General features: G+C 29.3%; 1 protein-coding gene across 3 annotated transcripts in view; it reads right to left on the minus strand.

The window, feature by feature from the left end:
- Positions 1–5150, minus strand: part of LOC100870897 (Inositol 1,4,5,-trisphosphate receptor) — a 41031-nt gene extending 35881 nt beyond the window's left edge. For all 3 annotated transcript variants that reach the window (XM_086915372.1, XM_086915373.1, XM_086915370.1), the window contains exon 1: positions 3345–5150. The gene's annotated coding sequence lies outside the window, so the exon portion shown is untranslated. The remainder of the gene's footprint in view (positions 1–3344) is intronic.
- Between the last annotated feature and the right edge of the window lie 6808 nt (positions 5151–11958).

Below are 11958 nucleotides of genomic sequence, written 5' to 3' on the forward strand. Positions count from 1 at the left end.
AAATTATTGTACAAATTAAAAACGATCAAAAAGTATAAAAAAATACATATATAAAATTAATTATTAAAAAATTCTTTTAAAACATGATACAATCAAAAGCTAATCATTCGTTACAAAAAAAACAATATAAATTAGAAACATATAATAACGATGTTAATTATAAAAATTAGAATCAACATTTACCGATTTTACGAATCACGGTATTGCTTAATCGTAAATCATCCTATATTTCTCTCTAACGCTATCAAATATCGAATCATAAGATAATGAATCTAACCAAGAAGGTTAAATTAATAAAGGCCCATTTCCATAATCACATGCAAGAATCAAAATTTTTTTCCGGTAAATCTTGCGCCACAGTGTTAAATAATGCAATAATTAAACGGATTTCAAGCCAGTGCACCTTGGCCTCTCCTTTTCAAGTAACCGACAGAACGACGCGACGCGCGCACACGAGCGCGCTTTTCAATTTGCCCTGGCTGCACAACAATAAAAGGATATTTCGTTTCACGGGAATATAATTTTCATAATATTGTGAAATCTCATAATCGCGTATCACGTTACTACGTGGTGCCAAGTTTCATTTTTTTTTCAAGGTTTTTCTGCAGGGGACACGTGTCGTCTATTTTTCTTTTCTTTTTTTCTTTTTTCCCTTTCCTTTTTCCCCCCTCTTCCCTTTTCTCCCTTTTCTTCCCGATAACGATATCTTACGCTTCGCGAACGATCGATTTAACACGACACCTATATCGATGTCCACTTTGATATAAATATTTGCAATTTTATTTCTTTTCGCGCGTGCGAGATAGATACGGGATACTTTTTTTTTCTCTTCTTCTTCTTTTTAATTAAAGTAAGTAAAAAAAAAAAAATTGAACGTCAAAGAAGAGAAAATACTTAAATGGTTAGAATTTCGTGGAGAGAAATTTGGTTGGCGTCAAGGACGTTTCAAGGTCATTGGCGAGTTCTTGAACGAGTTATTTTTGATTAACGACGGATGTCTGGAAGAAGTTCAAAGACAAAGTTATACCGGAAAGACAAGTAACAAAGTAATGGAAATAGAATTGAAAATGGGAGAAGAAAATGGAATATTTGAATTTCGAAAGGAAATTGAGTTATCGAAAATCGGCGTAAATGGACCACATAATACATCGAGCATCGAATTCGATACGTGTAAGGAATTTGTACAATTTGAAAGAATTCGAATCGTTTGAGATGTTTCAAATTGCATTCGAAGCATATACATAGATCGGATTTTTTTTTTTGTTTTTTGCAAGTTATTGCTGCAAATATAAAATGAGACGGATAATTCCGTTTAACGTTGAATTTAATAACTTTAACTATAATTCAAATATTTTGAATATCATTGAATATCATTGTGAAAAAAAAAAAACAATATTTTCGAAGTGTGTTTATAATCATACATGACCTTGCCTGACAAGTCGTTGAACTCGACTTAAAAGAGGCTATCACCCTACAGAGTAAAAAATAGAACGTTTCATTAAGCCTTAGTAAGGCTCTTGATTTCACTGTGCGCATCAAAAATAATTCACTTTTCATATATTAAAAAAGATATGAAGTGTTTATGATTTGTATAATTATTCATTTTTTAAAATCATTTTTAGATATTGTAATCCATTTGATTTCATTCATAAAAATACAATTGAGCTATTATAATATTAATATACTATTATAATATATCAAAAAAAAAAATTATCTTTTACTAATATTTTATAATATTTTATAATATTTTTATAATATTTTATACTCTACGTTCACTGCTTTGTTACTTTTAGATTGTCTTATACATACACACATATATTTACTCAGATTTTATAATTTCCTCATAATTTTAAAAAATATTCAAATCAATATATAAAAATCAATTAATTGTTCCATAAATATTTTTAAAATTCATTGAAATGAAACAAATTTTAAATCTTCAATATTTTTAGCAATCCATAAAATTGTTAAAAAATGAATTAATTTTAAAGAAAAAAAAATTCAATTTATTCCTTTAAAAAATTCCTTCAAACAAAAAACGAATAGCGGATAATCAGAGCACACTGTTCTCTTTTTGAATGTACTGAAGATATGGAGATAACAATTGGTTATTGTCGATGTTCGTAATATAACAGAATCTATATATTTTCCAATATCGATTCTAGGTCAACAGAATCGATGTGGATAAAAAAGAGGAAGCTTTAACGATTCATCACTCGCGAGAGATGTCATTAACCTTTGCGAGATTTGTCGAGTGTGCGTTTCGACCCATGCTGCACATGATTCATAATGCGATATATCCGTTTTGCATGGAAATAAAACTAATAATAAAAATTTTGGCTCACTAGCGTAACAATATGCATGCCTAATCTAATTTATAATTTACGAGAAAGGTGCACGATAAAATCGAATTGAAAAGTCACTGACTTTTACTGAGCGAAGTTGCGTAGACATTTTTATGACAAACGTAAATGCAAATAACGTACACATGGTACAAACGGTAATAATAATCATTAATACATATGTTACGAATGGAAAAAAACAACTCAAAGATTATGTGATTACGTATTGTCACTTCAAAACGGAAAATATATCACTAAACCAATTTCGCGCGTTCCTCTAATATGAAACAAATTAATTTCATTCCATGTTCCATTTCCATCGTTTTCGCGTTCCTAGACAAGAAATACGATAAAACATAGCGCGTATTTGGAGGAAGGATAAATAAAACGTGCCGATTGGAATTGATTATATAGAATCTTTTATGCGACGAATCATATAAATCTTATGATTCTATTAGGCAAACTACTCGCATGGAATAATAACATGTTGCCTTTATCGAAGTATTGGAAGACTTCGAATGCGAAGGAAATTAACTTCACGGCTAACGTCAAGCAGATCTTGTTGAAAAAGTCCGTGCTAATACTGTCAGCTGATGCCTAATAAAAGTATGGAGTGCCTTTTATTAGGAACGATCGAAACATGCACTCGATTTAGCAGCTATATACTTGAGCACGTTCTTTGAGCACGAAAAGAAAAATATGGATCTCTTATTACTTACATATTTATTAGAATTTATATGTTTCGAATGCACAGTCAACCGAAAGCGCGTTTTTTTACGATCCATCGAAATCTAACCTATCGAAGTATGGAAACCGATCAAACTTTTTATGAAGAAAAACAATATAAAGGGAATAAAACAAGTAAAAGGTATAAAAATATTTGTTGGCATTCGAGGTTATGGAAGAAAAACAGGAAAAACGAACAAGAAAGAAAATATGAGGAAACTTGTACTTTGTACTATCGGCGTTAGTGGAGAAAAGAAAAAAAACGTATTTACTCACGTTCTCGCCGCTTCGTAGCAGCTCCAATACTTTCAGTGCACTTCACGTTGTCGATCGAAATCGTTCCCGAGGCGGTAACGCACCGGTTTTAAGAATGCCGGAACACTTCCTCGAATGGTCAAAAATATTTCAAATACGTTCACGATGATCACACCTTACGAAAAAGGCGAAAACGTTCGTAATCGCCTCGTTAGTTCACGTTTACGTGCCACAGATATTGTGATTCTCTTATGCACAGATTTTTGAACATCTATCACGTTTGATTCATAGACGAAATTAGTTAAAATATTCACGAAGTTGTATTATATCGGAAATGTGCGACTTGATATGGTCGTAAAATCACCGATACGCGCGTATGTATACACGACTGTTAGAGGACGACGCACGAGGCACAAACGTTCGCACCGCTCGGTGGTTCTGGCACGACTGGAATACTGGAAGCGACTCGTCTCGACTTTACATATGGCTACGTATTATCCAATGATCAATGGAGTAAAATTTCCGGCGTTGTTTTGAATCTTTAATATTTTTACAAATATGTAAAAATAATATGGTTATTATTATCTCAGAATATTTTTTTTAATAAAAATTTCAATTTAATAAATATTTTTTCGCAATAATGGAAACGGAATCGTTAGATGATAAAGTAAACAATCTAAATAAAATTTATATGAGAAATAATTTATTATAAATCTTTATATATTAATATTATTGTTTATTATTCTCTGATCATTTGTTAGAAATAGAATTGTTAAACTTTAAAATTTTTATTGATAATTGTAAAATATGAAAAAATGTATTCAATTGACAGCACCGTCGATATTGCAGGAATTTTTAGATACATAAGTGACATGTATATGTGAGTACTCTTTTGATAATACAGATTAGATCTTTTTGGCGGTAAATTTTAATTTCCAATTTTAAAGAAATTCTTTTCTTTTTTAAATATTATTCTTTTAAAAAGAACAATTAATATATTCTTAAGAGTAATAATATTCTAATATGAAGAAAATATATTTTTATATGAAAAAAATAAACAATTCACACTATTATTCTTACATATTCCATAAATAATTAATAAACGATATAATAAACGGTAAATACTTTGAATAAAATTTAAAAAATTAATAAATTATTACGATCATCAATTATTTTTATTTATTTTAACGATAACTTTAACATAATAGCAGAAACTAATATTTTAAATGTGTAAATGTAGCTTCAGTTTGCAGACTATATATAGATTGTATATTACCATAAAAAAATTGTTAAATGCTTAAATATACAGCAAAAATGTGAAAATTAAACAAATTACAACTTATTATAAAAGAAAAAAGACTTTATAGAAGATCGGAAACGATCGTGTATCATCGTATGACCTCCCGAACACAACGGTTTCTGTTTATATAAGAAGTACGAAATCGCTGTCGGAGATGATTTAATATTCTGATTCCGTATCGAACGTATCACATAATTAATTATAGGATAATTCTGAGATAGGATAGACAAAATTAATAGTCAGTTAACATCCTCTGTTAATTAATTCTATCTCCTCTATTCCATTAATTTCAATTAAAAATTTAATAAGAAAAATAAAATGAAATTTCTATTTATCAATTTTTATGATATTTAATTTATAGTACTCGTATATTATTTCAGAATAAGTGAGAATTTTTGATCTTGAAAACTAGAATAAATTATCAATACTAATATATCGAGACTTTAGAGTAGGCTAAAGTAGATTATTAATATAAATATGTATTAAGTCTTCTCATCATTGAATGTCGTCGTATTCGTCGCCAGCGTATTCTTATCTTTAAAAAAAAAAACATGGAAAATATATTACGTATTTTTAATAATAAATGAGTAAACTGCAAAATTTAATTACAAATATGCTAATTTTTTTTTAAAATATTGTTTGAAAAAGATACAAATTAAATAAAATTATAATTCTGAAATATATTGATTTAATTTTATGGATTTTTTTCTTAATAATCATAAATTTCCATTTATAATACTAAATTATAAAATGGAATAAATTAACAGAATAAAAGTTTGATTGGGAGGGGGGGGGGAGGGGAAGAATTAATTTACAAAGTTTTAGGACATGCAAATTCAGGATGAAATAATCTCAACAGCATTTGATCTTTTCATTTTATTGTACCAAAAAATTTCATCTCCGTTCAATCATTATTAATTCAATATAATATATTTATCCTTTATATTTGTTATATCTTATTTATAATAAATATTTGTAATAGTATAGTGTTCATTGTTATTCTTTATTGTGTCGCCATGAGCCATGAAAACGTGGAATCAGCAAGTTCTTAATTACCGTTACTATACTACCTAGAAAGACGTTTTGTGATTCTTTTTTTTTTTTTTTCTTTAATAAATCCACGAAACACAACAGAAGCACGCCACGTGGTTGCGTACTTGTCACTCTCCCTTTATGTTTCTTTTTTTCTCATCTTTTTTTGTTTCTTTTCTTTTTTTAAAAAAGAGTAAAGTGCAGAGACACTTGTATTATCTCCCAGAAAACATTTTGTTCTTTCTTTTCCGTATATACCCCCTCCCCCTGCCCCCCTTCCCCCTTTTTCCTTTCTCAATCAACCGTGTATTATTTAATTGATACAGAGCATTCAGACATAGACAATCCATACATTAAAACAATAGATACCTAAGGAAATTTTACAACTAGCTTAAGGCTCTAGTTCCCTTAAATCAGTTCGAATTAGAATTCAAACGAGGAACAGTGTTAATTAATCTCCGATATTTAATATTTTCAGTTCGTTCATCGACAAAACATCACATCGAACAATTCGCAAGAAATCTTGGATCTTCATTTTCTACTTTGATCGTGACCGTTGATAAATTGATCGAGCAACGAATCTCGAACGATTTATCCTCGTTTCTCCATATATTTTCACGATGCGAAATGTAACTGATTTTAACGTACTAAGGCCTTAATGTGTCAAAGCAGCGGAGCTAATTATCGTTACAATAAGAAAATATATATACCTCTACGGACACCAATAATTCGATCTCACGATTGTACGTGGAACGTAGACATAGTTTTCTAAAAAACTTTACATCTTTTTCCATTTTGTTTTTTCGTTTTTCTCCATTCAATTAATATTCAAACGCTTTTCAAACTTATGGGAACAAGCGTTCCAAAAAATGCCACCTTTCTACGTTCCTCCTCTATTCCTCCTCCTATTCTCTTTTTTTTTTTCTTTTCTTCTTTTTAATCCTTATAAAGCTTAACTTTGACTTTTTGTTCCTTTAACGAATGTTTCTTTAACCTCGATTCCCCGTAAACCCTGCAGTATATTCGTGCAATCGTTGACACGTTTCACGTGATTGATATTTCGACAGGTTTACGTAGTTTGTTCTCTCTCTTTTTTTTCTTTTTTTTTTGCAAAAACTAAACTGAACACATTAACGAGAACGGTTTTTTAATTTTTTTTTTTTTTTTTGTTACTTATTAGTAACGAGAATAGTTTTAATACTTTGCTTCTTAATTTTTTTTTTTCTTTTTTCTTTTTGTGATGCATAATATAACTCTTTGTGAATCTTTGTCGCGAACTGTTACGAGATCACTGACTGTCTTACTGCAGAGTTAGTGACAATCGTGTTTTTTATGTTTCAGCATCTTAAATGTTAGTCTAAAGTTACACGCTATGTATCGAGAATACTTCTACCGACGCAGTACCTAAGTTTTAAAGCCCTGCATACTCGAACTTGTTTCTTTACTTATTTTTTTTTTTTTTTTTCCATTCCTTTAACCCAAATTTTCTTCTTGTTTTTTTTCTTTTTTTTTTTTTTTTGGACGACAGTGAAAAGTCAATAATAAAAACGTCTTTATTTCCATCGTGAACGAAATTTCCATCGATTAAAAATCGTTTAAAATGATGAATATGTATGTTTCTTCTTCTCTTCCTTTCTTCTTTTCTCTCCATCTTCTTTCCTCCTGTTATTGTGCATCACTTTCTCAAAAATTATTAATCACATATATAATATATATATATATATATAATTGCATTTATATATCAACTAATTTTTTTTTTTTTTTCGATCGGCTCACAGACAATCGAATAGGATGATGTTGTCAACTTCCGTTCATCTCATCCATCTCGTGTAATGTAAATCTACTACGCTTACAAATTTCAAAATATTACAACGTACTTCAATGTATCAGGCGCACACACTGGAGAATATATTTCGTTTTATTTTAATATCGAAACTTAATATTAAACGTTCCCGAGAAAACAGGATTCTATATATATATATATATTTTTTTTTCTTTTTTACTTTTTTACAACAATCGGTACACATCGGCCCCCCCTCCCCGCATAGCTGGATCGTTCGTGTTTCGACAATAAGTGATGACAATTATCAACGATCCACGGGGAGAGGAAATTATTATTAAGAACGATTTTCGTTCGTTTATGCTGAAACATTTAAACACAGAGCTTTGCGTTGAACGAGTACGTACGAATTGATGATTTAACCATAATGGATATCGATTCTGCTTATAACATATTTTGATGAAATTTTATTGGCAAAGATATTGCATTTAATAATTCATTCGATTTTCCGCCATATATAAATATTTATATATATATATATCGTTAATTAATATGTTTCGCAGTTTTTTTCATTTTGTTTACAAACCTGAGCGATATAAAGCAATTTCGATATCCATTAAAAATTCGTACATGTTATTACCCTTATTCCCTAAAATTAAAAACGTAAGAGAGATGTTTCGTATATCGTATATAGACTAGATTACAATGGAAAAAAAAAAGAAGAAGAAGAAGAAGAAGAAGAAAAAGAAGAAGAATAAAAGAAGAAAAAAAAAAGAAATGACTTGTTGTTGTAAGTTGCGAATCGATGCAGATGGAATAATCTCCGCCGAATATATTCTCCGTTAACGTAATAACATCGTTGTTGGGTATTCTTGTGTAAAACTAGCTTCGATCGTTTTCTGATCGCATACGATAACGATAAGTTTTTTTTTTTTTTTTTTTTCTGTATTAGCTTTGATCAACCATTATTGCGAATGAGTACGTTGGCATCGTCATTTAACACATTAGATAACATCGACGATATAGTTATTATGAACGAGTAGCAAAAATATTGCTATTTCCTTGTCTCGATGAAAGTGAAGAAGGTGTAATCGCTCGAAAATTATTCTTAATACTCGAAAGATTAAATTTCCCAACGGGTTACGAAAGAGAGAGAGAGAGAGAGAGAGAGAGAGAGAGAGAGAGAGAGAGCGAAGGTGTTTTAAAAACAATAACTGCGAATCTTGATGACGGAACGAGAATAGCCGTGACAACGATGAATATTTCATTTTCTTTGATTAAAAAACGGAAAATATTTATCTTTGTTGATTTCCTGGTTTTAATTCTATTCGATGGACAAGCTATTTCAACTAGTTTTAATATTCTTTTAAATTCATTAAATTCTGAACAAATATTTTCACAATATTCTTATTGCACAAATTACGTAAATTGAAAGGAAGGAATATGAATACTGGGTCAATTATGTCTTTAATTATGATCGATACTTTAATTCACAGATTTAAAAATAAGTGATAAATCAATAACGAAAAAAATGTTTTTTAACGTTTTAAAAAAAAGAAACATAGCAGATTTCTTACGTCAAATAAAATTTTTTTCAACTTTTTTCTTCTTTTTATTCACAGACAAATGGATTAAAAATATCTTATTTAAATCTCTTTCGCTATTTAATTATTAACCATCGAAATTCAGACAATTGCACACGGTTATTCTTGCTCCGACAAAGAGACGACTCGTTCCTTCAGCTTCAAAAATCAGCTTTAAAATGAAAAATCGTAAACGTAGCGAACTTTAATTGAGAACTTATATTAATACCCGAAAGAATTTGACCGCTGGTCAGTCGATTTCTTCGTGGAAGAACGAGGACAAATATCGTCGCTCATCGTCTTCCTTGACCAGAATGGAAATTAACGAAATGACACCCGTTTTGGCCAACGAATGGCATTGCTCGTCACTGCTTGCTTTTGGAGTTGTCCCAACGATCGTGCGAATTCGTATATATATACTTACGTATGTTTCATTCATTTTTCATGAATTAAAAATTAACGAGATACATATCGAGCCTTTCACGAGAAAACAGCCAATTCGATTGCACCGTAATTAAGAAATCATCGACAATTCTGATCTGATATCGATCTAAAAAAGTAGTTTGATCATAGATAACGACTCCTTTGCATTGTTTATGTTTCCTTTTTCACGAGAAATATTACGTAACGTAAAAAATAAAAAGGGGAAAATAAAAAAAAAGAAAAATCTTTTGAATGGAAAGGTTGTTCGATGTTAGTGTAGAATAATAAGGAAATGTGGTGTTCTTGAAGTTTGAATTGTATTAAATTCGCGTGAAAAATTCATGTGATCATGAGATTAAAACGAGAAATGTTTTGATTATTTAAACTTTATCATTCTTTGGGAGTATGGACGATTTTAACAAGGAAGACATAATGTATACCATTTTTCAAAAATTTGAAATCACTTCTGAAAGTTATTTGTCTTCGGTAAATTTATTAGATTGCTCTCTATAATTAAAAATGATAGAACTCTGTCTTCGGAGAAATTTAAAAATATACTGTAAAGATGACAATGTACTAAACAGAGAGAAGATCATCGCATTAACGCTATAATTATCAGGTTGTGAGTCAATAGAATTTTCAGACAAAATAAGGATCGTAAATATAGCTGAGTGATATAGTAAAGAATATTTAGAAATAAGAAGAAATAAGATAGAAACTGTTTAATCATCTTAATTTTGGGGAAAAATTGGATAAAATTAGTGACAAAACGTAATCAAGAATTATTGTAGAATAAACAAGAATGGAATACTTAATAAATTGCAAAATCTTCGTTAAAATCATACATTCATCATCACCGAGTGAGTGATTCCAAATTTTTGAAATTGTAGTAACAACAAAGTCGTCATAAGTTTAACTATCTTATGAAATAAAAGATGCATTTAAATGTATAGTGTGTTTGTGTAAGTAATTAAACATAAGGAGAGACAAACAACAATTGCAAAAAAATAAAAAATGATTATTAAAAAACTATCCTTTCGGTTGGTTAAACAATCGGTTAGTAAAACCATATACATAATAAAATTGTGCGAATACGATCAATAATAACATATAATTAATTCATATCGATAAACCTATGTTACATGTATAAAAGTAATAATGTGAGATCTATGAATACGACTATTCCTCGATCACTGTAATCTACAAGAACGCAAAATCTATGATTATCGTTTCTTTCACATTCCCTTTTTCTCTTGCCATTCGATCTTTTTCCATCCTACCCTTTTGGTTGTTGTTGTTGTTCGACGAAGTTTTAAAAAAGAAAAAGAACACGCGTCCGAAGATTCATCTAAAGATTCTAACGAGAACGTATTAATAAAATTATTAGCTTACTTGATATTAAAAAAGATTATTTTATAAGAGAAAAGAGATACAGAGCATAGATAAAAACTTAAAAGGATATTACTGATTATCGAATAACAAATGGAAATTTTAAATACAAATCGTTATAATTAAAAAATAAAATTCACTTATTTCGTTTGTGCATACGAAAAATCTGACAAATGAATATTTATAGATTTTTCTCGTTTTTTCTTTTCTTTTTTCTTTTTTTTTTTTTCATCTTTTCCTTTCGTGCGTTGTTTTGCATAAAATTTTGAAGACGGGATGATGCAACGAAAAAAAAATTATGACAAAATGAGACAAAAGTAATTTACACGTGCATCGTTATAAAATGCCTGAGAAAGAGCATCGAAAAAGCATGTGAACGCCTAATAAGCCATACAAACGACGTATCATTTTCACTCCATTTTAATAATCATTTCTCTAATCAGTAAATACATTTTTGCTACACAGTTCACCAACGTATAGAGCCACTGAGAATCATACGAAAAAAATTCCATGAAAGCAGATCTTAAATAATCATAAATAATTGTAAATTATCAAATGACAATATCGTTTTTTTTTTCTTTCTTATTTTCACGTAAATATAATATTTCCTTAAATAAAAAGGAAAAATGTGTAACAGTTAAAAACGTGTGGACGTAGCTATCGTATTTGCGAATTTAAGAACTCATTTCCTGATCGATTAAAATCGCATACTAAATTAAAAAAGGAAAAAAAAAAAATAAATAAATAAATAAAGAAATTATCAAGATAACATCTTGATAAAGTTTGCGACTTACTGAAAATATGAAATCAAGTATGAGAAATTTCTAAATCACATATACATGAAAGAAATCGTAGAAAAATGTATTTTGACATAAATTATACACGATAGCCGCGTCCATATTGCGAATAATAATATATAGAACAATAATATTAAATTTACTCGTTAAAAACTAAGGAGTGAACCTATTGCAAAAATACAGACGAGAAATTTTCGATTTTTTTTTCTTCTGTTTTATACAAACATTTTTAGTAAAATTTCTTTTCATTTCTTTAAATCCATTCCTCTTTCTTTTCTTTTCATTAATATTTCTCTTTAACAACACGTTCCAAACTATCCAAACAATCTCT

Source organism: Apis florea, unplaced genomic scaffold (assembly GCF_048593485.1).
Source record: "Apis florea isolate Af1SG1 unplaced genomic scaffold, ASM4859348v1 contig_3772_pilon, whole genome shotgun sequence".
NCBI lineage: Eukaryota > Metazoa > Arthropoda > Insecta > Hymenoptera > Apidae > Apis > Apis florea.